This window comes from Tenrec ecaudatus, chromosome 2 (assembly GCF_050624435.1).
Source record: "Tenrec ecaudatus isolate mTenEca1 chromosome 2, mTenEca1.hap1, whole genome shotgun sequence".
In the NCBI taxonomy this organism is placed as follows: Eukaryota; Metazoa; Chordata; class Mammalia; order Afrosoricida; family Tenrecidae; genus Tenrec; species Tenrec ecaudatus.
The window spans coordinates 191920323-191948065 of record NC_134531.1 but is presented as its reverse complement, the minus strand read 5'-3'; the positions used below and the strand labels follow the sequence as shown (position 1 = coordinate 191948065).

Here is a 27743-nt window from a genome sequence, read left to right as displayed (position 1 = left end):
ATTATTTTCTTTGCTACTTCATAACTATAATTTTGCTACTGTTATGAATTGGGCAGCCCTGTGAAAGGGTCGTTCGACCCCCCCCCCAAAAGGGTCATGACCCACAGATTGAGAACTGCTGGTATAGAGCATCATTCTACTCTGACACATAAAAGGTCATCATGAACTTGGAACTGATTTGATGACATGGTCAAAAGTTAAGTATCAAGACTATTTCTTGCATTTATGAACCAGGGAACCTAAAAATTTAGATAATTTGTTTCTGATTAAATAAGAGAAACTATACACAAGGTTAACACTTTCTATGCCACCATAATAGAGATGCTTTGTCACATTGGAAAGTCATGGGCTTCCTACACTACCTTTAATCTCCTATGAGATTTTGTAAAGTTACTTCAGGTTGGTAAACTAAGTTTCTTTACCTGTAAAATTAGGATGATATTGCCTCCTTATTTTGTGGGAAGTTGTATCACAACTGTCACAAATCTTAATTGATTATTCCCTATCGGCATGTCCCCTGGTTGTGAGTGAGATTAATAACCATCTTCAATAATTTGTAAGTCACACGAGGTACACATAATTCTTATTTAGACTTACTTAAATGCAAGAAAGGGCTAAAGTAATTTTCAGTTATTTAAAAGCTTTATGAACAGTAAATGAAGGTGAAAGTGATAAGTATGTTGCAAATAGGCATTGAACTGCCTCAACTGGAGGGCAAACTGACATAGCTTAAAGCAGGACACCTGGTAGTGAAACTGTTATGTGTTGGACTACTAACCACCAAGGTGAGCAGTTTAAACCCACGAGTTTCTATGGAAGAGAAACTATCTGCTCCCATGAAAATATCCTCTGAAGCTCTAAATAAATCACTGGGAGTCAGAATTATCCCGGTGACAATAGTCTTGGTGTTGGTTTAGGAATTGTCACTGCCTAATCCTTGATGGCAATGTGGTTAGGCACTGGGCTGCTAACTTCAAGGTTGGTAGTTCAAAACAACTGGCCTTCTCCATGAAAGATGCAGTGGTCTGCTCCCATAAAGATTTAGTTTGGGAAACGATGTAGAGTCACTATGAGTCAGGATCAAATTGATGGCAGTGAGGTTTTTTGGAGTTTAGTAGTAGAGGGCAGCAATAATCAGTGCCTATTTTAGTTGGCAATTACAGTTCTACCCTACTAGAATTATGATTTCCTTTCCCAGCATCCAACTCAAAACTGCAAGTCTAGAATAATGTGATAAAAATAAAAAAACTACTTAGTATGAACATATGCATTAATCCTGTCTCCTTCATAACCACACAATAGAATAAATACATTAATGTATTTCTAGTCATCAAACACGTTTAATGTATTACATAACCTGAGTAAGAACCCTAATCCTGCTGATGTATTAATTGCATGTTGGGCTGCTAACCTCAACGTCAGTAGTTCAAAACCACCAGGGGTTCTAGGGGGAAAAGCTAAGGCTTTCTACTCCCATGAAGAGTTATAGTCTTGAAAACCCACAGGGACAGTTGTTCCCTCTCCTATAGGGGTGATGTGAGCTGGAATCCACTACAGGACAGTTGAATTTGTTTTTTGGTTATTATAACCTGAGTTTCCAAAACAACTAGATGAGATAGACATAAAACTGCTGTCTATTTACAAAGGAGGAAGTTTAGCATCCTTGGCAAAAAGCAGATTAGAGACTAAGCAGACTAAGTTTAGAGACTAAGAACAAAGGGGGAAACTTAGGAACTTTTAAATTCTCTAACCACCAAATCTCCCCCCCCCTCCCCCCCCCCCCCCGCCATTAGCCAAGTCAGAGTCATCTGTTTGTTAATACTGGCAGAATAATACAAGAAGCTACACCTGGGATCCACATAGTCAAAATAATCTAGCAAGAGAGGAATTAAACAAAGAATCTCTGTAGCCATATTATAATTTTAGCCTGTAGCAATGTAAGGTGAAAAGACTACAGATAACTGAGAAAAAGGATCATTGTTACTATGAAAGCAATATGAGAAGCTTGATTGCTTACTAGATCCCAGGAACAATAGATCAAAGGGAGTGTCTGGGTTATAGATAAAGGTAATTGCCAAAATCTTGGGAAAAGGAAGACCGAAAACAGGTTCAGTGAAAACTGGAAAGTAGAACAGCTGCTAGTCTAATTACAGAAATTTTGGTTGAGGACCCAGAGGTAGGACTGCAGCTAGGAGACTATCAACAAACGGCAAAATCATCAACAGTAGGAGAGAAACCTGCAAGCTCAAGAAGTACAAGAAAAATATCCAGACCAAGGCAATGCTGCTAGCCCAGGTCTTTGGTTGTGTCATATATAAATACACCCATAATAAAACAGGTTTGGCTACAGTACACAGAACAGGTCTAGACTGGTACTGCTCTCTGTAACCTCAGGAGGTTTAAAGAGAGGAGAGCTATACCCTCTGGCCTGAGGCAACAAAAGAAACTTGTGTACAGGTTTGTAATACACTATGTTATAAAGGAAATAAATGAGTCAAAACAATCGTTCAGAGCCTTCCGTGGGCACTCAATCCTGGGGACTTCATAACACTGACCACAAAAGAAAACCAAGTGCTCACACTACTCTGCACAGTCTTTCTACCAATAAATATCTATTTCAATCCTTGAGAACCTACTGTACACTCAGCAATGTTCAATTATCATTACACCATCGTGTAATTGTTGAACATGGACTAGTACCTATTTTTCCTTTGATTTCTGTTTCAATATATACTTTTTAGGTCTTGTTCCTGTGTGCTAAGGAAGATCAATGATTCTCAACTCTGGTTGGACCCCAGAACTACATCAGAATCACCTGCGGAGTTTTACAAACTAACACATGCCCAACCTTCCCCAAACATCACCCCACCTCCTCCCTCAGGTCTGGAGATTCTGATTTAGTACATCTGACACTTTTTCCCCCCTCCTAAGTTTCATTGGTAATTCTAATGAACAGTGATGGTGAAAACAAATCTGTACTAGAACTAGTTACTTCTCAGATGCAATTATTTACTTGTTTGCGGGGGAAGAGGGAGGACAGAACAGTCTTAAAGAAAGTATGAACCTAACCCAATAATTTTATAATTACTCTATTTCTGATGTTGTCTAATTCGCATAGGGAAATTAAGGAAGCATTTATTAAATGCCTAATTCCCAGAAAAACACCAAGAATGTTCATATTTTGTCTACTTTAAAGTTCATAATGATAATGACGCAAATATAATTACCATCCCTTGGTCTAGGTATAGAATCTAAGGATCAGAAATGGAAAGTGAGATGGCCAAATACCAAGGAGAGAAAGCCATGTTTGTTCAACTAATGTGTGGTTTTCCCCAAAATGTCAAACACAGACAAAAACTGCCTCTTGATGGTTAGTGTCCTAGACCTCTCATTCCATAAGGGAATTTTGCTTATAAATTCTCACCAAGCAAAATATTCCTCAAAACATCTCTACACTCAAAACTCAACAAACAGAAGGTGCCCCACACTCATCACTGCCATAGAGTCCATTCCAAGTCACAGCAACCCTACAGAACAGAGTTTCCGGAGCTGTAACTTTTTAAGAGAGTAGAAAGAACTTTCTTTCTTCCACGGAGCAGCTGGTCACTTTGAACTGCTAATCTTGCAAACGAGTATAATGTGTCTGCACTACTCCACCAGGGCTCCAGGAAGATAGCCCTTAAAATCTCTTGAAAACAGACCTATCACACACATCTATGCACTATGTGGATAAAAACACGTTAATAGCTAATAGGCTAAGTCAATAGATAATGATAAACTTGAGTCTAGTCTCAGGGACAACAAGGTCAATAGGTCTAACATAGCTCAAAAAGACAATGTCCAACACAATGTTCAACACCCTACTTTGGAAATAACAACGGGTCTTAAGAGATCGTGAGCAGACAAAGGTGCAACTACTGGTCTCTCCCTATCCAGAAGAGATGAGAATCTGAAGACATACGGAAACAATTAATCAGTCCAATGGACTAATGGATCACACAAATAAGTCTCCACAACCCTGAGACCAAAATGGGGAAGAAAATGCAAAATCATAGAGACCTAGCTTACTGGTCAGAGACAGTAGTAAGACACACACACCCCAGGGGCCCCAAGACTATGGTCCTTTTAGGTCTAGAACTGAACTCAGGTTAGACTTATCAAACATGAAGATCAAAAGGTCAGCATTTTCCCAGGGACAACATTCAGAGGGTTAGGATAGTAGGAAAAATGGACACAGGAAACACAGAGGAAGTAAAATGCATGATGATAAACTGAAGGGATTGCAATAAATAAGTTGATACAAACTGTATCTTAATTTTTAAAAATGTATCTGAATTGTTGAATGTAAAATTAATGACCTGCTCTGTAAACTCCCACCTAAATCAAATAGAGCATACAACAGAGCATATATCAAGACAGTATGAACGCCCCCCCACCCACCCGCCAGACTATACCACTAGCCCTGCTACTTCGAAATGAGCCCCCATGGCTCTACTTTCAGCAGAATAGAAAGGCCTATAAAGTAAGCAATGGACCCCTGGTGGGCTTAGCATTGAACTGCTAACCACAGGACACTGGTTCAAATCCACCAGTTGCTCCTAGATGGGAAGTGGGTAGAGGTGGGGGTAGGGGGATGTCATTTTCTCCTATAAAGTCTTAAAGTCTCAAAGCCAAAGGAGCCGTTCTACTCCATCCCTGTGACCGTGAGTTTGCTAGTTTGAAAAGTGAACAATAACATCAGGGAGGTAGAACGCCTATCAATCAATGATACAAGATCAAAAGCGCAGCAATCACTCAGGGATAAAGCTCAGAAGAGGAGAAAGGAAAGCCAAGCAATGAAAAAGAGGAAGTGAGAAATGTACAATGGGGATTGTAATCAATGCAAAAAAAACAAATTTGCATGAACTGTTGAATGGAACTTGCTTTGTAAATTTCTACCCAGCTCACAGTAAAAAAAATAAACTTTAAAAGAAATTTTACTTATTTCCAAACTTTATACCCACCTTTAAAAATTCAAATAAAATGAAACGCTCTGACCCACCTAAGTAATTTCCTCAAAACAACAGACCTACTATCTATTCTTTGTGCCCTTTCCCAGAAGTCATGCACTAGCTCTTCAACTGTACGATATCCATCCCTCTTAAACAATGGAGAGGTTCAGGAGCCAAAATTGTTGGCACAGGCTGCTCTAACAAACTGCGGACTGTAACACTTGCTTGCCATTCAGACTAGTTATTTAACTTTTCTTGGCCCCAATTACTTCTTTTGTAAAATGGGGAGTATGGTGATTATCTATAAATGTCTATAGAGGGTCTGGCACAGTTCTGTCACAAAACAGACAATAAGTAATGGATATATATTGCACATTTCTTAGCCTTAGAATAATTAAGTACTTTTGAAATTCATCTACAACTCATGATTCAAATAAGTGACATTTAACCTTATGTCAAAAACAAGCTTTGGTCATCAAGTCAATGAAGTTACTTGAAGGTTTGGATTGAAGTTGCTCAAGCACATAAAGCTGAGACTAGAGCTTGGTGACATACCTATGGCAGTCCCTCCAGGCCTGTTCCAAATCAGTTATTGCTTCAGCAAGGACACAGTACATGACTCACAAGAACAAGGTAGTGAGTTTTGTTTTTATTGAGGAGGGTGTCCTTTTATAAAACTAAACTGCAGAGGAGGGGGGGAACTAAACTGCAATAAACCTGCATAATAGTACACATTCATTAATTACTGACCATCAGACTATGCTAAGGAGCCTGGTGGCACCAACAGTTAAGCACTTCACTACTAATCACAAGACTGCGATTCAACCCCTCCCAATGGTTCCACAGCAGTAAATCCTTGGTTGCATTGTGCTTCTGTAAAGATTACCACCAAGAAAACTCCACAGGGCACTTACAATTTTTCACACAAAACTCGATAACCTCTAACAACAAGCTCTGTTAGGTCCTAGGGTTACAGGAATAATTTAGACGCAATTTCTCCCTAAAAGAGAAAGCATAAAACTCCGTTTAGCTCAAGGTTTGGCTATGTTCTCTGGTGTGCTCCTCAGTTCTGGAGCCTGACCTCCACATAAACAGTGATGCTAGTCCAGGTCTAGCTAAGCCTCTCCAGCAGCGGTCCATTCCCTAAATCCGAGAATGTGTGATCTTGTACAGCTCATCTAAAAATGGGTCAATCATACCAACCTGATATCAGTTCCTAGCTAATCAACTATGGTCAAAACTGCTGTTACAGTAAAGACCAAAAAGAAAAAATAATAATCATAATTTATAAATTAACAAGGGTTCATGAGGGAGGGGGAGCAGGGAAGGAGGGGGAAAAAATGAGGAGCTGATACCAAGGGCTCAAGTAGAAAGAAAATGTTTTGAGAATGATGATGGCAAATGTACAAATGTGCTTGACAAAGTGGATGTATGTATGGATTGTGATAAGTATTATAAGTGCCCCCAATAAAATGGTTTTTTTTTAAGAAAAAAAATTTTTTTAAATAATAAAAAGAAAAAAGAGTAACTGTTGAAGTTGTTCACATACTGCCAATGGAATTTATTTCCTTGTCCTGGGAGGTTTAAGGTCACGGACATCCCAGGTAAAGATCTAGGAACATATTTAGTCCTGTTTTAATCGTGTTTTGTTGCATAGTGCTTAAGAGCTAGCAAGCTGCCACTAAAGGAGCGCGCGCGCGCACACACACACACACACACACACACACACACACACACACACACACCTCACTGCCATAAAGTAGATTACAACTCATGATGACCCTATAGGATATAGGGTAGAAGAGACTACCAAGGGGAGTAAAAGGCCTCTTTCTCCTGAAGCTGTTAGCTCTAAATGGCTGACCTGAAGGTTGGCAATCCAGTGCATAATCCATTGCGCCTCTAGGGCTCCAAAGTGCAGCAACAGAGGGAGAAGAATCAGGAATAGGAGAAGGACCTGAAATGTGTAGTTGATAACCTCACAACAGTCTCCTTTGTCTTGAGATCAGAACAAATGGAAGATGACCTGCTAATAGTACTAAACATTTTATTCAGGGTTCTATAAAATAATCTTAATCAAAATGAAATATTAGAACAGAATTTAAATTGCTGAAGGACTCCCAACTTTCTTTAAGTAGAGAAAACCATTGCTTCCTTAGATCATCTTTAAACGTTATCCAAAAAATTACTTCCTGAATCTTCTTAAAAGCAAAGTTTAGCTTAACTAGTAAAGAATTCTGCCTTTAGCATTATGTTCTAAGTTCTTTCTATGTGGAACCAAACGGACATCTGCAACTCAAAAGACTGAATAGGAAACTGAGGTGACAGTGGGTTTATGTTAGTGAAAGGGAACAACCCAAAAGGAGGATGCGAAAGGCTGCACGATTCAGAGTCGGACAATCACTGGTTATGATGAGAAATTGTTGAGCTGGCATATTCTGCTGTGTATATCCAACAACAAAACAAATTTTTAAAAGTACTATAAGCACATAAATATATACAGACTGCAACACTTTAATCAAGTTGCTAGTATATTAAGTTACTATCAGAACAAGTTTCCTAATGGATTAAAACTAATCCCAAAGCCTTGCATAATTTACAACTGATAACAGACTTAACTTGTCAATCAACTAAAGTTACTTTTTAACATAATGACTAATATCCTTCTGCTTACTAAGTTCAAAAGGTATAGTCAGGTATAGCACTATCTAAATAGGCAAATAACCACGAGAAAGAAGTATCCTTAAAATATATACACTGGGAAAATGACTGGGCTCTTTCATAGATAGAGCGAAATTAGTTTTAAACACATTTAAAAACACATTTCTCAGGCTAAGTAGTCTATAATTCTTAAATTATCCATTAGTAAGCAACTCCTACTTACTGAAAAATTATCCAGAACTTTTCACTTTACTCTTCATTTTCCATTTTTACTTTAAAAATATCAAGTTTACATTAAAAGCAGAAAACTAAAATGGAATCCTATATAAAATGGAATCACTACCCCACATTATGGCCAAATTTGTTCATCTACTTCTTACCAGCCATTTCCACCCTATAACACCACCCTGTGCCTGAACTGTTCTGAAGCAAATTCCCCAACATCGTATCATTGCATTGATTTCAGTATGTGATTTCTTCTCATTTATGTTCATCTCTTAATACTCAGTTACAAAACACCACAGACACAGCTGACTGGCTTCCTTCTTCTCCATGTACTGCCTACACACTTCAGATCAAGTTCATTGAACCTTGTTTTACACATTTATTATTTGGGGGATGGTTCCCTCTAAACTTCCAATTACTTGACCGCAAAGGCCTTACTGGCCATTTTACTGCAAGCGCCTATTTTATGTATGACAATGTTAGCCTCTGAACATCTGCGAGTAACTAACCTGAGCAGCTGCATGTTTTCTTTGCACAAATCGTAAACCATGATGAAGCAAATATTTTGCTATACATATAAACTTACAACAATTAAAAAAAACTTCTAGAAGTTCCAAAACACTTTAGGGTAGGATTAAATTCCAATTTTAAAAATGTTTCCTATTTTAAATATTATATTAAGTATGAAAATACAAATATTCATCCTAAAATATGAATACACAGAAGGTGTTTTAGGATACAAGAGAGACCCGAAACACAACACAATTTAAGGAGAGGATTTGTTAAGTCTTAAAAAAGACAATACACAGACAAGCACATCATCCAGATAATGAAGGCCATTAGCATGAGGTGAAAATGGCGTCCAAGGATTCACAAAGGTTTTGTTACAAAATCATAATTGGTGGAAGTTCAATATATCACAGTTACAGGTAGGACTATAGAAGCCAGAATAATACCCTAACTGGGACACACATATTGTTCGACAGAAGACCTTACAAGATTAGCCCAGTCTTCTAACCCCAAGACAGTCAGGGCCCAGCTAAAAGGGTATGTATGCCTCATGACCATGAGACCTCCTGTTCTGTCCCCAGTAAGGTCATCTCCATCAAGGATACACCCAGGTAAGACAATCTCTGGGCTGCCTGGAACAGGGTAGAGGTAATCCACTCTCCAACGTACTCTGCCTGAAGGCAAAACTATAGCCTCGGTTAATGATAAGAATTAATTCAATGGAGAGCTAATCCACTCTGGCAGTCTGCAAATGAATTTTGGGTTTCACTGCCACTATAGCCTTCTGCATGAAGGTGTTCAGAACTTAAGCACTACTATAAATCTCCATGACCATGGATTATATTATTAATAATTATTTAACAACACCAGCTGGTGTCTTCAATGTGGAATTAGCTGACACCTCAATTAGATGGCTGCTTGTTTTAAGAGAATCTTTTAAGACCCCAAATGCTATTCTTTCTGATAACTGGATTCCATCTCATTTCTTCATAGCATCTCTATCTTTAGTGAACACTGTATGAGGATTAGTATAGAGCAGAGATTAACTGCTCTTAAACAAAGGCTTAGATAAAGTGAGCTCAAAATTCATTCATTTATCTAAGGTGAATTATATATATTATATATATATATCAGAAACAATGTATGTGCAATATGTGGTATAATATATATTAATATACAAACACAGTGATACCTCAGGTGCAGAACTCAACTCGTTCCAAATTTCTGTTTGAACACGGAAAAGTTCGAGGACTGAACATATTTATTTTTCCCATAAGCTATAATGGAAAACCAAATAATTGATTCTGAGACGCAAAAATCACACTTATAAATTCACTCTGGCTTCTTGCATATCACTGTCTCAGATATGCTGCCGCCATCAGGTCATTCCCAATATAGCCAAATTAACAGTAACTCTTCATAGTCCAGGTTCTTTGTTCTGTGGTCAGTGATTTCACGCCTTTTTCTACATTAGCTGCTTTAGTCACTCCACCACCACCACCAAAAAAAAATGCTGATAATGTCAACTTAGCCATGTTGCATTCAGCAGTCAAATCAGACAAGCGGAGATCTCATTCAAATTTCGTAATGATTTCTTTAACTTTATCATGGTTCTCCAGTTTCCTCGTAGCTTTAATGCTGGTCTCACTAAGTTTCTGTGGAGCCATGGTTACGATATTTTATGCAAATAGAGCGCAGGGGTGGGGGCAACAATGACTAATGTTCTAAAGCATTACATGCCTGCCATCTGTGCAAGATCAGTGCTTAAGGCTGATGTGAGTCACCCCTGTGTCCTTGGCAAGATACAATTCGTAACTTGCTCTCAGCCCATACAAGTTTTTCCAACTTGACTTTCAGTTCAACTATAGATCAAAGTGACAACACTGTAGAATTTTTCCCCCAAAACCTTACTGCTCCATAGTGGAGCTGTTTGACAACTGATGAGAGAGAGGGGAGAGGGGAGCGGGGAGAAGGGAGCGGGGAAAGAGGAGAGAGAGAATGAGAATACAAGCACATATAATACACTTTACAGGTAGCATTATTAGTTCGAGAAATACCTTACAAACAGTGGATAATGTTAGGAATATCATTAATCTAGCCAATGGACTAGAATTTAAAATTCTAGTGAAAAGGAAAAAATACATAGCTATAGGAAAGCCTTTTTTAAACTAAAATACATGAATGTCCACCTATACAAAATAAGCCCTAAGTGAAAGAACCCTACTTAAGAAAGTAAGGGTTAGCTACAGGCAACAATTTCAATAACACTCATTCAACTAAGACCCCAAAAAAACCCTATTTGTCTGTAGTACTAAGACATGTCATACAAAGCAAAGAAAACATGAAAATATCACATAAATTATCTCAAGTTGCCTCAAAGCAATAACAATCTGACCCAAAGTGGAATCACTTGGAGAGAAAATACACTGTGTCTCTGGACAGCAGTAGTTTTAAATCTCCCCAGGTGATTCCACCGTGCAAATTTTAGAACCTGATCTGTCACTGACCTCTCAATTTGTTAACATCATTGATTCATGTTTTACTATTTAAAAATAACAACCAATTTTCCTCCAATTTCATCTTAACATACAGAGTCCATTTAGATTTTTACCGTACTTATGACAAAGAGTTTAAGTATTTTTGGTGCAACTGATAATCATAGAAATATTAATAGAAAATATCATAATTAGTTTTTAATTCCTCAATTTCAAAACAATGACTGTGAAAAACATCCATTAAAAGTAGTATTTCTAGGATGGAGGGAGTGAAGGGGGAAAAAGAGGAGCTGATACCAAAGGCTCAAATACAAAATAAATGTTTAGAAAATAATTATAGTAACATATGTACAAGTATGCTTGATACAATTGATTGTTTTAATAGAGCTGTAAGAGCTCCAAATAAAATGGTCTTTAAAATAAACAAACAAATAAATAGATAAATAAATGTATTTCTGAACGACATTGAAGTGGAAAGGTAAGATTTTCTCACTTGACTGCTCATATTACAAATATGCTTTACTTTAAATTACAAACATGACATTACTTCTCATTCTGCAAATTAATATTCTGAAATTTTAATCTGCAGGTTACTAATTTAAATGGCACAGAAGGTATGCTTTTCCATGTAGCTTACATGACAAACCAAATATAGTAAAAACTCTATTATGTTCCCTTTGAAAATCCTCTACATCAGACTACTATATTTCTATAAATTAGATGTGCACCCAAACTATCTTCGTACTCACATAAAATTACAGAAATTTACTCTATTATTTTTTATTATCAGGACCCATGTGGCTTAGTGGATCACGCATTAGACTGCTAACCACAAGGAAAGCTGTTCAAAACCACCAGTTGCACTTCCTAAGAGAAAGACTTTCTACTCCCATATAGTTACGTCTCTGGAAAACCCACAGGGGCAGTTCTATTCTATCCTATAGGATCACTATGAGTCAGGATCTACTAGATGGCAGTAAGCTTGGAGTTATTTGAGGTTTAGATTTTGTAAGATTAGGTACAGATACAGTGCATAAAATAATCAAAGTGCGTCTGGAATATCTATCATACTATTATGAAATCACTAAAGAAAAAATGCTTTTACCCTCTTTACTGAAGTCCAAGAGAAAGCATTAAAGAATAAGAACGCTGACCAAAACATTGTGAATACCAAACTCTCAATAAACACCCTTGTCCACTAGCCAGATAAGCTGTACCTATCAAATTACTGCTTCAATTGATTGAAAGGTAAAATATTAGATACGCTATGCACAAAATAGACTTTCAGACACACAACAAAGTTAGTAGAAGCAAATCTTGGGGAAGAGCACTCCATTCTAGCAAGGTCTTACCAAAAATCACTGTTAAATAATTTCTATTATGGATCAAATAGTATTCTAGGTTCTATAAAACATATGTCTCTTTGGGAACTATTAAAGTCAACAACTATAGCACAAAAGTTAAGTCACAAACAAAGCATAAATGAGTTGCTATGTTGCAATACAACTTTTTATATGAACACTGAAATGTGAGTTTGACTTTCAAATATTTGAAAAGATATGAAGTATTCTCAGCTTATGTGTTACACAAAAGACAAGTGGTGATTACAGAAATCACTAAAGTCAAGTGTTACAGCTCTTTTAGAATTTGTCTAGCAGGTGAAATCACAAAAGTCAGTTCTACACATCACATTAGAAAAAAAATCATGTTTTCTTTCTATTTTTAACTCTATTTTTTATTCAGCATCAATATATTTTAGTGTACAATTAACCTTATAGATTATTTTAAGAGATTGTTTCTTCATCTCTTACCTACCTTCTTCCTCGCACAAAGACCTAAATAATAGATGCCCATCGGCAGAAGATTTTTTAAATAAACTTTAAAAAATAATTTTATTGGGGGCTCATACAACTCTTATCACAATCCATCCATCGTGTCAAGCACATTTGTTGGCATTTGTTGGCATCATCATTCTCAAAACATTTGCTTTCTATTTGAGGCCTTGGTATCAGCTCCTCATTTTTTCCCTTCCCTCTCCGCTCCTTCCTCCCTCATGAACCCTTGATAATTTATAATCCCCCCGCCCACCATGTCTTACACCAACCATTGTCTCCTTTCACGCACTTTTCTGTTGTCCAGCTATAATCTATTAAGGAAGAAATGTTGGCTGATGATTGCAAACGCATGAACAAAGAGAATCAAATAAATTAATTTATATTTCATAAAAAGTAACCATTTTTGTACTTCAAAAAAGAAAGTGAAAATAACCGTTTAGCAAAACAACAAAGCATTCACTGGTTCTAAAAAAAAAACTTTAAAACAAAACAAAAAAAAAACTTTGTGAAAACAAATTCTACAGTGAAAATTACAAGATCCTGCTGAAAGAAATTGAAGATTTAATAAATGGGAAAAACTTTGTTTTCATGGATTGGAAGATTCAATTTTCATATCAACACCACCCAAAGCAATCTATTACACACACACTCCAAATTCCAAAGTCTTCTTTATAGAAATGGAAAAAACCAACCTCAGTTTTATATAGAATGGCAGGCAAGAAGCCTTAAAGAACAATATTCAAAGACAAAGATTTAAATTTTCCAATTTCAAAGCTTACTATACCAAACAATGTCATCAATCAATTTTGACTCATAGTGCCCCAAAACGACAACGGAGAACTGCCTCTGAGTTTCAAGACTGTAGCTCTTCACTGGACTAGAAAGCCTCATCTTTCTGCTGCAGAGAACCTGGTGGTTTCAAACTGCTCTCCTTGCACTTCACATCCTGACACGTTAACCCACTATGCTACCAACCTCAAAATTAAAACAGCCTGATAATAACATCAATATACACATAGACCAATGGAAAAGAACTCTAAGTATCCCTTCAATTAATGGCAGAATAAAACAAATCCTTCAATAAAAGGTTTTCCACATAGAAAATTAATCAGGATCCATGCCTCACAACATACACAAAAGCTAAACGAAAATGGATTAAGGACCTAGATGTGGAAACTGCAACCATAAAATAAAGGGGGGATCTTTTAAAATCTACAATCGATGAGGAGGAGGGCAAAGAATGCCTGGTAGGGTTCAGAAGTTCACTGTAGCTGAGAGGACGTTCAGAGAGGTGAAAGAAGGTCAAACATGATGGTGTGCAGGAAGAAAGTAAAAGGAAATAGAAAAAACTAAGAGGCAAGAAGTTTATACAGGTATAAACATAGGGTTGTACATGTGTAAATATATTCATATGTAAAGATAGGGATATACTGGTATGCCTATGTACATATATTTATAGGTTAAGTAAAAAGGCATCAGACATTGAACTTCTAGAGACTCATGCCCTCCCTGAAGCAAGAATACTTTGTTCTAATAATCTGGCATTCTGTGATGCTCACTTTCTCAATAGGATCAACAGGGACGCTGAAGAAAAATGGTGGTGAAAGCTAATGTGGTGAAGAAAGCTGATGGTGCCCAGTTATTACAAGATATACCACCTGTGATATTAAAGGCTTGAAGTTAAACAAGCAGCCATCTATCAGGGAATCTACAAAGCCCACATGGAAGAAGCACACCAATCCATGTGATCACGAGGTGACAACCATTTTGACACAAATAAGGATGGCCAGAAGGGAAACCTAGCCAAGGTGTAGTATAGCACCTATGATACATACAACATTCCTCTAGTTCTTTAATGCTATCCCCCACAATTGTGACCCCAGTTCTATCTTACAAGTCTGGCTAGACCAGAGCATGTGTACTGGTACAGGTAAGAGCTCTCCACATGTGGGATCAGGTATTAGGCATCAAAGACCCAAAACAAAAAAACATATCAATGTGAATGGGGGGATTGCAGAGTGGAGACAACAATGCCCATCTGTAGACAATTTGACATCCCTGCCAGAAGGGTCACAAGGAAGAGACTAGCCAATCAAGATGCAGTATAGCAATGATGAAACATACAACTTCCCTCTAGTTCTTTACTGCTTCCTCCCACCCACACCCCACACTATAATGATCCCAATTCTACCTTACAAATCCGGCTAGACCAGATCACGTACACAAGTACAGGTAAGAGCTGCAAACACAGGGAATCCAAGACAAATAAACCCCTCAAGATCAATAATGAGAGCAGCCATACCAGGAGGGGAAGGGGAAGGTGTGTGTGTGGGGGGGGGGGGAGAACAGATCACAATGATGGACATATAACCCCCTCCCTGGAAGACACGGACAACAGAAAAGTGGGTGAAGGGAGACATCAGTCAGTGTCAGACATAAAAAAAAAAGGTAATTTATAAATTATCAAATGTTTGTGAGAGAGGGTTGGGAGTGGGGGGAGAGGGGATGAGAAGCTAATACCAAGGGCTTAAGTAGAAAGAAAATGTTTTGAAAATAATGATGGCAACAAATGTACAGATGTGCTTGACACAATGGATGGATGGATGTATTGCTGTAAGAACTGTAAGAGGGCTCCAATAAAATGATTTAAAAACAAACAAAAAAGAACTCTGGACACAGAAAACCCAAGACAGATAAACCCCTCAGGACCAATAATGAGATGAAAGATAGGGGAAAAGGTGGGGGAAGGAGAGGGGGAAAGGAGGAACCAATAGCAATGATCCGACACACACACACCCTCTTCCAGGGGGACAAACAGAAACGTAGGTGAAATTAGAGAGGATGGTATAAAAAATGAAAATAAAAATAATTTATAAATAAGCAAAGGTTCACAAGAGGGGGAGGAAAGGGAAAAATTGATTACAGTGGATGTAGTTAGGTTAAAAAATGTAAAGCCTTATCATTTGATCTCCGTTTTAACTTTTTAAAAAATCATTTCATTGGGGGATCCTACAGCTCTTTTAACACTCCATCTATTCACTGTATCAAGCACATTTGTACATATGTTGCCATCATCCTTTTCAAAACATTTTATTTCTACTTGAGTCCTTGGTATCAGCTCTTTTTATGGGCTTTAACTCATTTTAAATTTGTTTCAGTTTCTAATATTTTCTTTCTTTTCCACTGAGGTTTTTCTGTTTGGTTCTAATCCTCGTCTTGGGTTTTTTGTTTTTTTTTTTTTTGCTCACATCTTGTTTGTGTTTTGAATGGTCTTTAGATTAAATCCAGGATAGGTAAATTAACAGTAACTGGATTAGTAATTACCTAGGGACATGTCAGGGGATATTGGGGGAAATGACGAGCTAACAAGGAGTATGAGAAAGAAGAAAATGTTCTGAAATTGATTGTAGTGATGATTGCACAACTCTTAATATGATTACAATTAAATTGAATGATAATTGAAGTAGTTGCCAAAAAAGTACATAGATAGAAACCGCTGGTGACCTCTATTAAACTTTTGTATCAGGCATCATCAAAACAAAAAAATCATATCATTGTGAGTGAGGTGGGGAGTGCAGAGTGGAGACCCAAAGCCCATTTGTAGGCCACTGGACATCCCCTTACAGAAGACTCTTGGGGAGGAGACAAGCCAGTCAGGGTGCGATGCATCAATGATGGAACATAGAACTTTCCTCTAGTTCCTAAATGCTTCCTCCTCCCCCAATATCATGATCCCAATCCTCCCTTACAAATCTGGTTAGACCAGAGGATGTACACTGGTACAGATAGGAACTGGAAACGCAGGGAATCCAGGGTAGATGATCCCTTCAGGACCAGTGGTGTGAGTGGCGATACTGGGGACATAGAGGGAGGGTGGGGTGGAAAGAGGGAACCAATTACAAGGATCTATATGTGACCCCCTCCCTGGGGGACAGACGGCAGAGAAGTAGATGAAGGGAGACATCGGACAGAGCAAGATATGACAAAATAATAATTTATAAATTATCAAGGGTTCATGAGGGGGGGAAATGAGGACCTGATGCCAGGGACTGAAGTGGAAAGCAAATGTTTTGAGAATAATGAGAGCAATGAATGTACAAATGTACTTTACACAACTGTTGTATGTATGGATTGTGAAAAGAGCTGTATGAGCCCCTAATAAAATGATTTTTAAAAAGTATCTGCACGTCACCTACCTCCCAGTAGCACAAGACACTGAGGCTAAAAAGGCAGTTAAACATCCTAGAAAGAGCAGCCCAGGGAGAGACAAACTTGATCACTATGCCATTATCAACTTTTCCTGGCTATTGACCATGAAGATTGAAGATGATTATATGTTTGTGTCCTTTGTGGATGTCAAGGCCAACAAGCAACAGATCAAACAGGCTGTAAAGAAGCTCTATGACACAATGTAGCCATGGTCCACACCTTAATCAGGCCTGCACAAGAGAAGGAAGGAAAGTCACCTGGCATCTGATGGTCCACTTTGTCAACAAAATTGGAAACATTTAAACTCAGTCCAGCTGGCTTCTAATAATAAAATAGACTAGGCATACTGGTCAGATAGATTTTTTAAATTCTCAAGATTATGGCCTTTCATGTCTGGAAGGGAGCTCACTCCACTGGTCAATTTTCAGCCAAATAGCTCTATCTAGAGAACAATAACACGAGTGAAGTAGGCACACTCTAAAGTACCAACCATTTGCCACCAAAGGGCAGCATTTACCCAAGGAGAAAGTTCAGAAGGGTTAGGAATGGAAATCTGGAAATACAGGGAGGGAGGGAGATCAAACTCAAACAGCAATTGAGGCATTAGACAGAAACCTTAGGGAAAGTGCATTTGTGCTCAGGGAGAAGAGACCACTCAGAAAAGGTGAGAATGGCTGCACATGGAGAAACTGCTCAAGGGGTGCGTGTTCAGCTGTGTGCAACGGGCTTTCAAAAAGTTCAGAGAAAAATGTTATTAGAAGTTAATGGAATTTTTTCACAAACTGTTTGAAGCCTCCTTCTAAGTGGTTCTCAACCTTCCTAATGCCGCGACCCTTTAATACAGTTCCTCATGCTGTGGTGACCCCCAACCATAAAATGATTTTCATTGCTACTTCATAACTGTAATTTTGCTACTATTATGAACCGGGTGACCCCTGTGAAAGGGTCTTTCGACCCCCAAAGGGGTCACAACCGACAGGTTGAGAACCGCTGTTCTATAGGCTCAACACCAAAATTTTTTTTGAAAAAGTTTTTTTTTTTACAAAAACTTGTATACAAATATTTTAATTGTATTATTCACTAAAGATAATAGGTAAAAAAAGGTTCATAAGTCAATAAACAATATCCTATTTGTGCAATGAAATATTCATCAATAAAAGGAAATAAAGTATTGATATGTGACAACATAGATGAGTTTTCAAAGCAATAAAGAAGCCGGTCACAGACGAGATACTGAATGAATTTATAAGGAAGTCCAAAATAGGGAGGTTACTAGACAAAAGAATACTCATCCTGGATCTAAAGAAGAGGAGGGATGTAACAGCTAAAGTCAACAAGAGATCATGCATTTTGAGTTGATAAAAATGTTCTAAAGCTGACTATGGTGCTAGCTGCACATACTTATTAGCAAGACTCTACGAATTGTACACTTTGAAATAGGGGGTTATATGCTATGTCAATCCCTCACTAACGCTAGTCTGAAGAAGAAAAAAAAAATCACAAAGAAGGAGCCCAGTGTTGTAGTGCTTACATATTGAGCTGCTGACCACAAAGCCAGCAGTCCAAACCCTCTAGCTCCACAAGGGGACAACACTGGAGACTCAGTGTCGGAATTGGCCAGGTCTGATCCCAAGGCAAAACACTAAAGGCATGTGGCAGAGCAATGGGGGGCGCAGAGCATAAGCACCCCATTGGACTTGACTGGAGGACATACTTAGAGGTCAAAAATCAGACCTTGATCTATTTACAGTTTTTCTTTCTTTTAAAAATTTGTAGAATTATTTCTTTCTCTTTTTAAATAATGTATTCTTTTCTGGGTCATTGGTTTTCTTTTTTGTTGTCACCGTTGTGTTCTCTTTTGTGGCTTTGTCTTGCTATGCCTTGTTTTTTGGTGCATATTATAATCTCTGCAGATCTATCTAGATAAGATGGGCTGGATGAACAGTCTGGAGGAGAAAACAATGGGACTGATGGTTCAGGGGGCACATGGGAAAGGGGGAGGTAGGGGATAGGAGGTGGGGTTGACCAACCCAAGGACAAGGGAACAACAAGTGATCCAAAATTAGTGGCAAGCAGGGTGTGAGAGGCCTGGTAGGGATTCAGCAAGGGCAATGTAACCGAGAGAAATTACTAAAAACCCAAATGAAGTCTGAGCATGATAGTAGGACAAGAGGAAAGTAAAGGGAAATAGAGGAAAGAACTAGGAGGCAAAGGTTATTTATAGAGGTCTAAACACAGGCATGTACATATGTAAATATATTTATATAGGATGGTGGGGTAATAGATGCACGTAGGTGCATATATTTATAGGTTTAGTATTAAGGCAGCATATGGACATTGGACCTCCACTCAAGTACTTACTCAATGCAAGAACACTTTGTTCTACTAAATTGGCATGCCAAGATGCACACCTTACCAACACAATCGCTGAAGACAAATGTGTGCATAAACAAATATGAAGAGAGTTGATGGTGCCCGGCTGTAAAAAGATACAGCGTCTAGGGGTCTTAAAGGCTTGAAGGTAAACAAGTGGCATCTAGCTCAGAAGCAACAAAGCCCACATGGAAGCAGCACACCAGCCTGTGTGACCATGAGGTGTCAAAGGGTTCAGGTATCAGGCATCAAAGAACAAAAATGTCCTGTCATTGTAAATGAGAGAGAGTGCAGAGTGGAGACCCAAAACCCATCTGTAGGCTACTGGACACCCCCTTACAGAAAGGTTGGGGAGGAGAAGAGCCAGTCAGGGTGCAGGGTAACAACGATGAAACATACAACTTTCCTCTAGTTCTTAAATGCTTCCTCCCCACACTATCATGATCCCAATTCTACCTTACAAATCTGACTACACCAGAGGATGTACATTGGTACAGATGGGAACTGGAAACACAGGGAAATCCAGGACATATGATCCTTTCAGGACCAGTGGTGGGAGTACCAATACTGGAAGGGTGGAGGGAGGGTGGGGTAGAAAGGGGGAACCTACATATAACCTCCTCCCGGGGGAATGGACAACAGAAAAGTGGATGAAGGGAGACATCGGACAGTGCAACATGACAAAGTAATAATAATTTATAAATTATCAAGGGCTCAAGTGGAAAGCAAATGTTTTGAGAATGATGATGGCAACAAATGCACAAATGTGTTTGATACAATGGATGGATATATGGATTGTGAGAGGAGTTCTATGAGCCCCCAATAAAATGATTTTAAAAAATTAAGGGGAGGGGTTGTCTCAAAAGTAACAGAGGCAGTTCTACCCTTGCCTCAAAAGTCCACACAAATCGGAATGAGCTCGATGGCACTGAGTTTAGTTTTTGGTTTTGTAAGAGCTGACATCTTCCTCTCCTTAGTTTACTGGCATTCTCGAAGATAATGGTCCAGGCTGACTGGGCATACCGTAGTAATGGAAGTAGCAGAGAAACCTAGTTCTCAAAAGAATTGTGGCTTTATTTTTCACCTATCTAGGATTTCTAATGCAAAGTATTATACTCTTTATTATACCTAATCCACAACTCTCCCTGAGCACAGATGGCACTACCTAAGGGAGTGTTCGTCATAAAACTTTCATGGCAATACCGATGTTTGTTGCAGTACTATCCCACAATAGTCAAAGGTACTAACGGCCTAAATGTTCATCAACAGAGGAATAGGTAACAACTGTGGTATATCCATACTGATGATTACTATTCAGTCATCAAGAGAAATGAAGTTCTAATATATGCAACATAGATGGAACCTTGAAAGCATTCTGAGCAAAGTCAAATGAACAAATATTGTATGAATCTATTTATACATGCATATCTAGAATAAATAGGCAAGTGAATCAAAACTAAAGTTTACTGGTGGTTGTATCAGAGGTGGTGAGATGGAGCAAAGAATTATGGTTTAAAGGGGTACAAGCTTCTGTTGAGAGATGGAAAAAACGGGAACAGTAGTGATGATTGCAAAATATGCTGCGTGTAAAGCAAGGGCCCTGACTTGTATACACAGAGTGGTTGAAATGACAAATGTTTTGTTATATAACTTTTACAACACACAAAAAACTGCAAGGAAATGTTTTAGACACTGCCCCTAGAGCAGTTGACACTTCTGTAAGCCAAGAAAGGTAGGCTTAGGACAGTGTAGCAATGATGAAACATACAACTTTTCTCTAGTTCTTCAATGCTTTCCCCCTCTCCTCCCTGCCTGCCCCACCACTATCATGATCCCAATTCTACCTACAAATCAGCCTAGACCAGAGGATGCACACTGATACAGATAGGAACATAAGAACTGGAAACACAGGGAATCCAGGGCAGATAAACCCCTCAAGACCAATAATTAGAGTAGTCATACCAGGAGGGGAAGGGGAAGGTGGGGGGGAGAAAGGGGAAACCGATCACAAGGATCAACATATAACCCTCACCCTGGGAGACAGACAACAGAAAAGTGGGTAAAGGGAGACGTCAGACATGACAAAATAACAATAAATTATCAAAGGCTAGGGAAGGAGGGGGGAGGGAGGAGAAAAATGAAGAGCTGATACTAAGGGCTCAAGTAGAAAGAAAATGTTTTGAGAATGATGGCAACAAATGTACAGATGTGCTTGACACAATGGATGGATGGATGGATTGTGAGAAGAGTTGTATGAGGCCCCCAATAAAATGATTTTTAAAAAGAAAAATAAATAGAAAAGCTTGGGATTGAGATACTCGGGGGAATATGGACTTTGAAATTTTCCACTTATTCCTGGAAAGCCAGGGTTACCCATGAATGCCTTGGGTAGGTCTCACATGCAGAAAGCAAAAAAACAAAACAAAACTGAAAAGGCCCTAAACTCTTACCTCTACTAATAATCAGATTCTGAGCAAGATACAAAATTTCAAAACTGTGCTCAACACACACAAAGAGAACCCATCAGTATAGAATTGGGAGTGTTTTACTATTCTTTGGGAAATCTCTCATGAATTATTAAGTAACAGCTAAGATATCTAAATTGAACACAACAAAATAAAGACTTTACAAAAGTGGTTCAAAAATTATATTACACATACAACACCAATAACAATAAGCAAAAATAACAAACCCTAGAAAAGAGGGCAATACTTGATTTCCAATTTTTTTTGCACTGTAATATTCAAAATGACCAGTTCTGATCAACAAATTATAGAGCACATACAGAAACTACGAAACATACAGTTAAAAATGATTAGCCAGAGCTCACTACTCACCACTCACTCACGACTCACTGACTCATCACTCACTGACCACTCACCTCTCACTCACTGACTTACCATTCACTCACTCACACTCAACTAACCACTCACACTCACTGACCACTCACTCCTTCAACATTCACTCACTCACTCACCACTCTCTCACTTACCACTCATTCACCACTCATGTGCCACGTATCACTAACACAATCACCTCTCACTCGCTCACTCACCTAAAAAAGGGGTAAAAATGATTAGCCACTTCTCCATCTGTGGAATTATAATCCCTGATAGTGGCTACTCCTTGGTCTGATCAGCAGCAGTACAAATCCACAGCCGCTGCTCTCCTAAAGAGTTAGTCTCAGCAATCCCCATACTCAGTGTAAGCAGAGCGCTATACTTTGGGAGATGATCAAACAGAGGCCTTCTATCACTAGTGACTGGAGTTCTGTCATTGCCAACTTGATGTTATCAATGCAAATAGCCTTACACCCCAGAGGGATGACTGACAAGGTTTTTCTTCTGTTTCTTTAGTTTTTTCGTATTTCTGCCTTTTGTTTGTTTGTTGCTGTTAGTCTTGTGGGGTTTTGCTTCTGTCATAATAGGACTTCCAAAGCAAACCTGAGTCCCTCATAACCCGTGGACAGATAGATTCTAGGCTCTCACTTAACTCTAGCCCCAATGCCAAGAACAGTTAGTTCTCTGATCACATGGCCCTGGCTTGCCTACAGGAAAGGGTCACTGAAGCAGAGCATCGGGAAGAAAGAAAATGGTGCAGGGCTAGGATTTCGAATAGTGTCTGGGGTCATAAAGGCCTGTATTCAAATAAGCAGCCATCTAAGTGAGGAGTTAACTGAGTCCACATGGAAGAAGCGCACCAGCCTTTGTGATCCACAGATGACAATAAAAACATCCAAATGTGATAAAGGGAAAAGTATCAGAGCTTAAATTGTGGACACCCAATTTGTAAAAGGCAAAGTAGAACAGTGGGAGCCCAAATTCCATCTGCAGAGTATCTTGTCACATTACGCCTCTGGCAGTTCCCTTCCAGCCACAGGAAAGGGGCTCTTTCCTATCAGAGAGAGCACTATAAACTTTACTATGGTGGACTCAACATGGAATCATTTGATACTTGGTCAGTTGACCTCCCTCTTGACCAACCTGAATTTATTCCAGGCTCAAGTATTTCTTGCTTATTCCAAAACAATGTCTTTTCTGGCTTTTAAAATATTGACAGTCTTTTCTTTCTTATATTTTTATCTTTACATTGTTGTTATTATTTTCTTCTTACCATTTTATTTTGGTTTTTTTGTTTCTATTGGGTTTCTCAGTTTGCAAAGCACATAGGGAGTCGATGCAGAGAGTTAGTAACTGATGCGATGGCTTCTCGGGGATGTGGAGGCGAGGGTAAGAGGTGGGGAGGGCAATGAATGCAGGGCAGTGGGAGGGAGCTCTAGAACTGATTGTGATGATGTATATGCAACTTATTTTAAAAGTGATTTCACCGTGAAAAATGTGTTATTATCTCAAAAACCCACGGGGAAATGAACATCCTTGAAAAGCAAGGCTGTTACTTTGAGGACTGAGAATTCTACTTTGCCATATAGGGTCACTATGTGTGAGAATTGAGTTTGCTATGTGTCAGAAGTGAGTTTTGGGTACACCTGTGGAATTAAAGTTTTACTTGTTATGTTAATGAGGCAATATCAGGATAGGATGTATCCTAAACCTGAATTATGAGTAACAAAGACATAGCACAAAGAACAAATGGGAAAGATAAATGATCATAAGGAATTAGGAAAAGAATCTTGACCCAAAACTGACAAGTGCCTTTCCCTAGAGCAGTGGTTCTCAACTGTCCTAATTCCACAACCCTTTAATAGTTCCTCATGTTGTGGTGACTCCCCCCTCCCCCAACCATAACATTATTTTCGTTGCTACTTCATTAACTGTCATTTTGCTACTGTTAGGAATGGGCAACCCCTGTGAAAAGGTTATTTGACATCCCCCCCCCAAAAGGGGTCACAACCCCCAGGTTGAGAACCACTGCCCTAAAGCCAAAGCCCTAAATTCAGACTTCCAGCCTCATAAATCAACAGAGAAGCTGGATTATATGAAGAACAGTGCATCATTAAAATTGGGAGAAGGCTTATACACAACCTTCCTTGTTGAAAGTGAGGTCTTGAAACGCTGATGAAAATCAAGGATTAAAACTCCGGATAGGGCAAGATATGACAAAATAACAATGTATAAATTACCAAGGGCACATGAGGGAGGAGGGAGCGGGGAGGGAGGGAAAAAAAAAGAGGACCTGATGCAAAGGGCTTAAGTGGAGAGCAAACGCTTTGAGAATGATTAGGGCAGGGAATGTGCGGATGTGCTTTATACAATTGATGTATGTATATGTATGGATTGTGATAAGAGTTGTATGAGCCCCTAATAAAATGTAAAAAAAGAAAAGAGGGGGGAAAAAAAGAAAATGATTAGGGCAGAGAAATGTACAGATGTGCTTTATACAATTGATGTATGTATATGTATGGATTGTGATGAGTTGTATGAGTCCCTAATAAAATGTTTTTTTTTAAAAAAAAAGAAAATCAAGGATTATAGCCTGCAGCATGGATTACAACTCAGTGTAAAGGCCAAAATTCCCACGACTTTACCAATAGATAACATCAGGATAAACAGAAAAGATTCCAGTTGTCAAGGATTTTGCCTTGCTCGGGTCCAGGATCAGTGCTCACGGAAGTAGCTGATCAAGAGATCAAAAGATGTATGGCAATGGGTAAATCTGCTGCTTCTTAAGGCGTTTTCAAAGTGCTGAGAAGCAAGGATGTTACTTTGAGGACTACGGTGTGCCTGACCCAAACCATGGTATTTTCAGTTGCCTCATAGATATGTGAAGGTTGGACATTAAATAAGCGAGACCAAAAAACAATCAATGCACTTGAACTGTGGTGCTGGAGAAGAATACTGAAAGTACTGTGGACTTCTAAGAGGACAAACCAATCTGTCTTGGAAGTGTGGCTAGAGAGCTCCATAGAGCTCCTTAGAGGCAAGGATGACAAGGATGACAAGACTTCAGCTTACATACTTTGGACATGTTGTCAGGAGAGACCCGTGACTGGATAACACCATGCTTGGTAGAGGAGCACCAATAAATAAGAAGGCCCTCAATGAGATAAACTATGATACAGTGGCTACATGGAGCTCAAACAGAAACAACTTTGAGGACGGTGCAGGGTCATGCAGTGTTTCATTCTGCTATGCACAGGGTGGTTAAGAGTCCAAACCAACTCGATGGCACCTAATAACAACAGTAAACTAAGTAGCCTGGTGGTGCTGTAGGGTTCACCACTGAGCTGTAACCACAAGGTCTATGGTTTCAAACCCCCCAGCCACCCGGCATTTGAAAGCTGAGGGAACGCTGCCTGTGCCTGTAAAGATTTCTTCTGGGAAACTCTATTGTTATGTGTCAAAACTGACAATGGCAGTGGGTAACTCAGGAACTATGAGATAATAAATTTCTGCCCTTTAAGGTTACCCACTTATGTTTCTATTACAGTAGCGCTAAGACACTGAGTAAGTCAGAGTGGAAAACAATTACATCACTTGCCTGTCAGCTTGTCAGACTGTGGGAGCTTGCGAGCTACTGTGATGCTCCAAGCTGACCGCCCATATCTCAAATACCAAGGTCAGCCATGATCACCATGATGAATCACTCTAACTATAAAGAACGTAGGTCCCTTCCTGTTGTTTCTGTGGGCCATGGCATGCTGCTTTGAATCTGCTTGAAGTAGACAGGAGTTATCCTAAAAGAAGTACGCAACTCAGGGACTACCTACATCTGAGATTTGTCCAGTATCCAAAATATGTAAAGACTTCTGAGAAGTCAACAACAAAAAGAGAAAAAACATAATAGTGAGCTTGAATATACATACCTCCAAAGACAACATAAAAACGGCCAAGATATACCAAAAAAATGCTTAACATCATCGAATTAGGAGAGGAGAACAAAAAACACCAGGAGAAATCACATGACACCCATTAAAACAAATTACTGTCCAATCGATTGCAATTCATGAAGAACCCCATATAAAGTAGAATTCATGATCAAAACCATGTGAAGTAAAATAAAGCTGTGCTCTATAGTGATACTCAAAATGATCATGGAAGGGAGGGAGAGAAGAAGTTAGGAAATTACAAGTATTGACAAAGGAAAATCAAACGGTCAAAATATAGAGTGGGCAAATAAAACGGTATAGCCACGATGGACAACGGTCTATTGGTACTTCAAAACAGTTCAAACAAGTGCACTCTCATTGTGAGGTGTTGTCAAATTGGTTCCAACGTATAGCAGCTCTGTTGGCCTAATGGTTACACATTGGGCTGAGATCTGCATGGTTGGCAGTTGGAAACCACCAACTGCTCCTCAGGAGAAAGAAGGGGTTTTCTACTCCCATAAACAAGGACAGTCTCGGAAATCCACAGAGAGGTCCCTATGAGTTGGCATGGTCTGGATGACAGTGAGGTTTTTGGTATGTACAACAGAACAAAACACAGGTCAGTACTACACAATTGTTCTTAGGGTTAAGCCCCCACTATTGTAGAGATTGTATCAATCCAGCTTGTCAAGGGACTGCTTTTTGTTTCCTTGCTGTCTGTCTACTTTACCAAGCATTATGTCCTCCAGGGCCTGGTCTATGCTCATAACATGTCCAAAGTATAAGTAGTCATGTCTCACCAGCAGTTCAAAACCACTAGCTGCTCCATGGGAGAAAGCCGAGACTTGCTACTCCCATACAATGTATCTCAGAAACCCATGGGGGCAGTTCTACTCTGTCCTAGAGACACTGTAAGTTAGAAATGACTCAATGACATTGACTTTAAATTAAATCCATTACTAAGTAAATGGAAAAAGGGAGTTCAAACAAAAACTTTTATATAAATGTTCATAGCAACATTCATCATTACAGTAAAAAAGTGAAAACAATCCAAATGTCTATAAACTGAAGGATAACAATGGAATATTATATTATTTATCCACAAAAGAAATAAAATATTGTTAACTGAAACAACATGAATGAACCTGGAAAGCACGCTACATGAAAGTGACCAGATACACATAAAAAGTAACTGTTTAAAAACAAAAGGTAAAAAAAAAAAAAAAGGTAACAATTTTATGATTCCATTTGTATGGAATGTCCAATCCAAACTGCCTACTCCTTACAAATAAACTCCAACTCAGTGAACCTATAAAACAGAGGAAAACTGCTCCACAGGTTTTCCAATATATCTTTACAGAAGCAAGCTGCTTCACTAATCGGAACAGCTGAAGGGCTCAAACCAACAACCATTTAATTAGCAGGCCAAGACAAAATGAAATGTCCAGAATAGGCAAATCACAGAAATAGCAAGATCAGAAGCTGAAAAAATTGGGAGGATAAGCAGTTTCTTTCTTTCTTTTTTTTTTTTTTTGGGGGGGGGTGTTCTTTTTGAGGTTATAAAAATACCCTGGAGTTAAAGAGCGATGATGATTGCACATTATGAACGTACTGGAAAGCAATGACTAAGGCAATTTAAAGAGTTAAAATGGGGGATTTTAAGTTTGACTTTTGCCTA

At 38.8% G+C, this 27743-nt stretch overlaps 1 protein-coding gene and 1 pseudogene across 5 annotated transcripts in view; one reads left to right on the top strand and one right to left on the bottom strand.

The window, feature by feature from the left end:
• The window catches only part of NSD1 (nuclear receptor binding SET domain protein 1), a 151946-nt gene that overhangs the window by 100502 nt on the left and 23701 nt on the right, over window positions 1–27743 (bottom strand). The window lies entirely within an intron of this gene.
• LOC142442051 (U7 small nuclear RNA) lies at window positions 12507–12551 on the top strand (annotated as a pseudogene).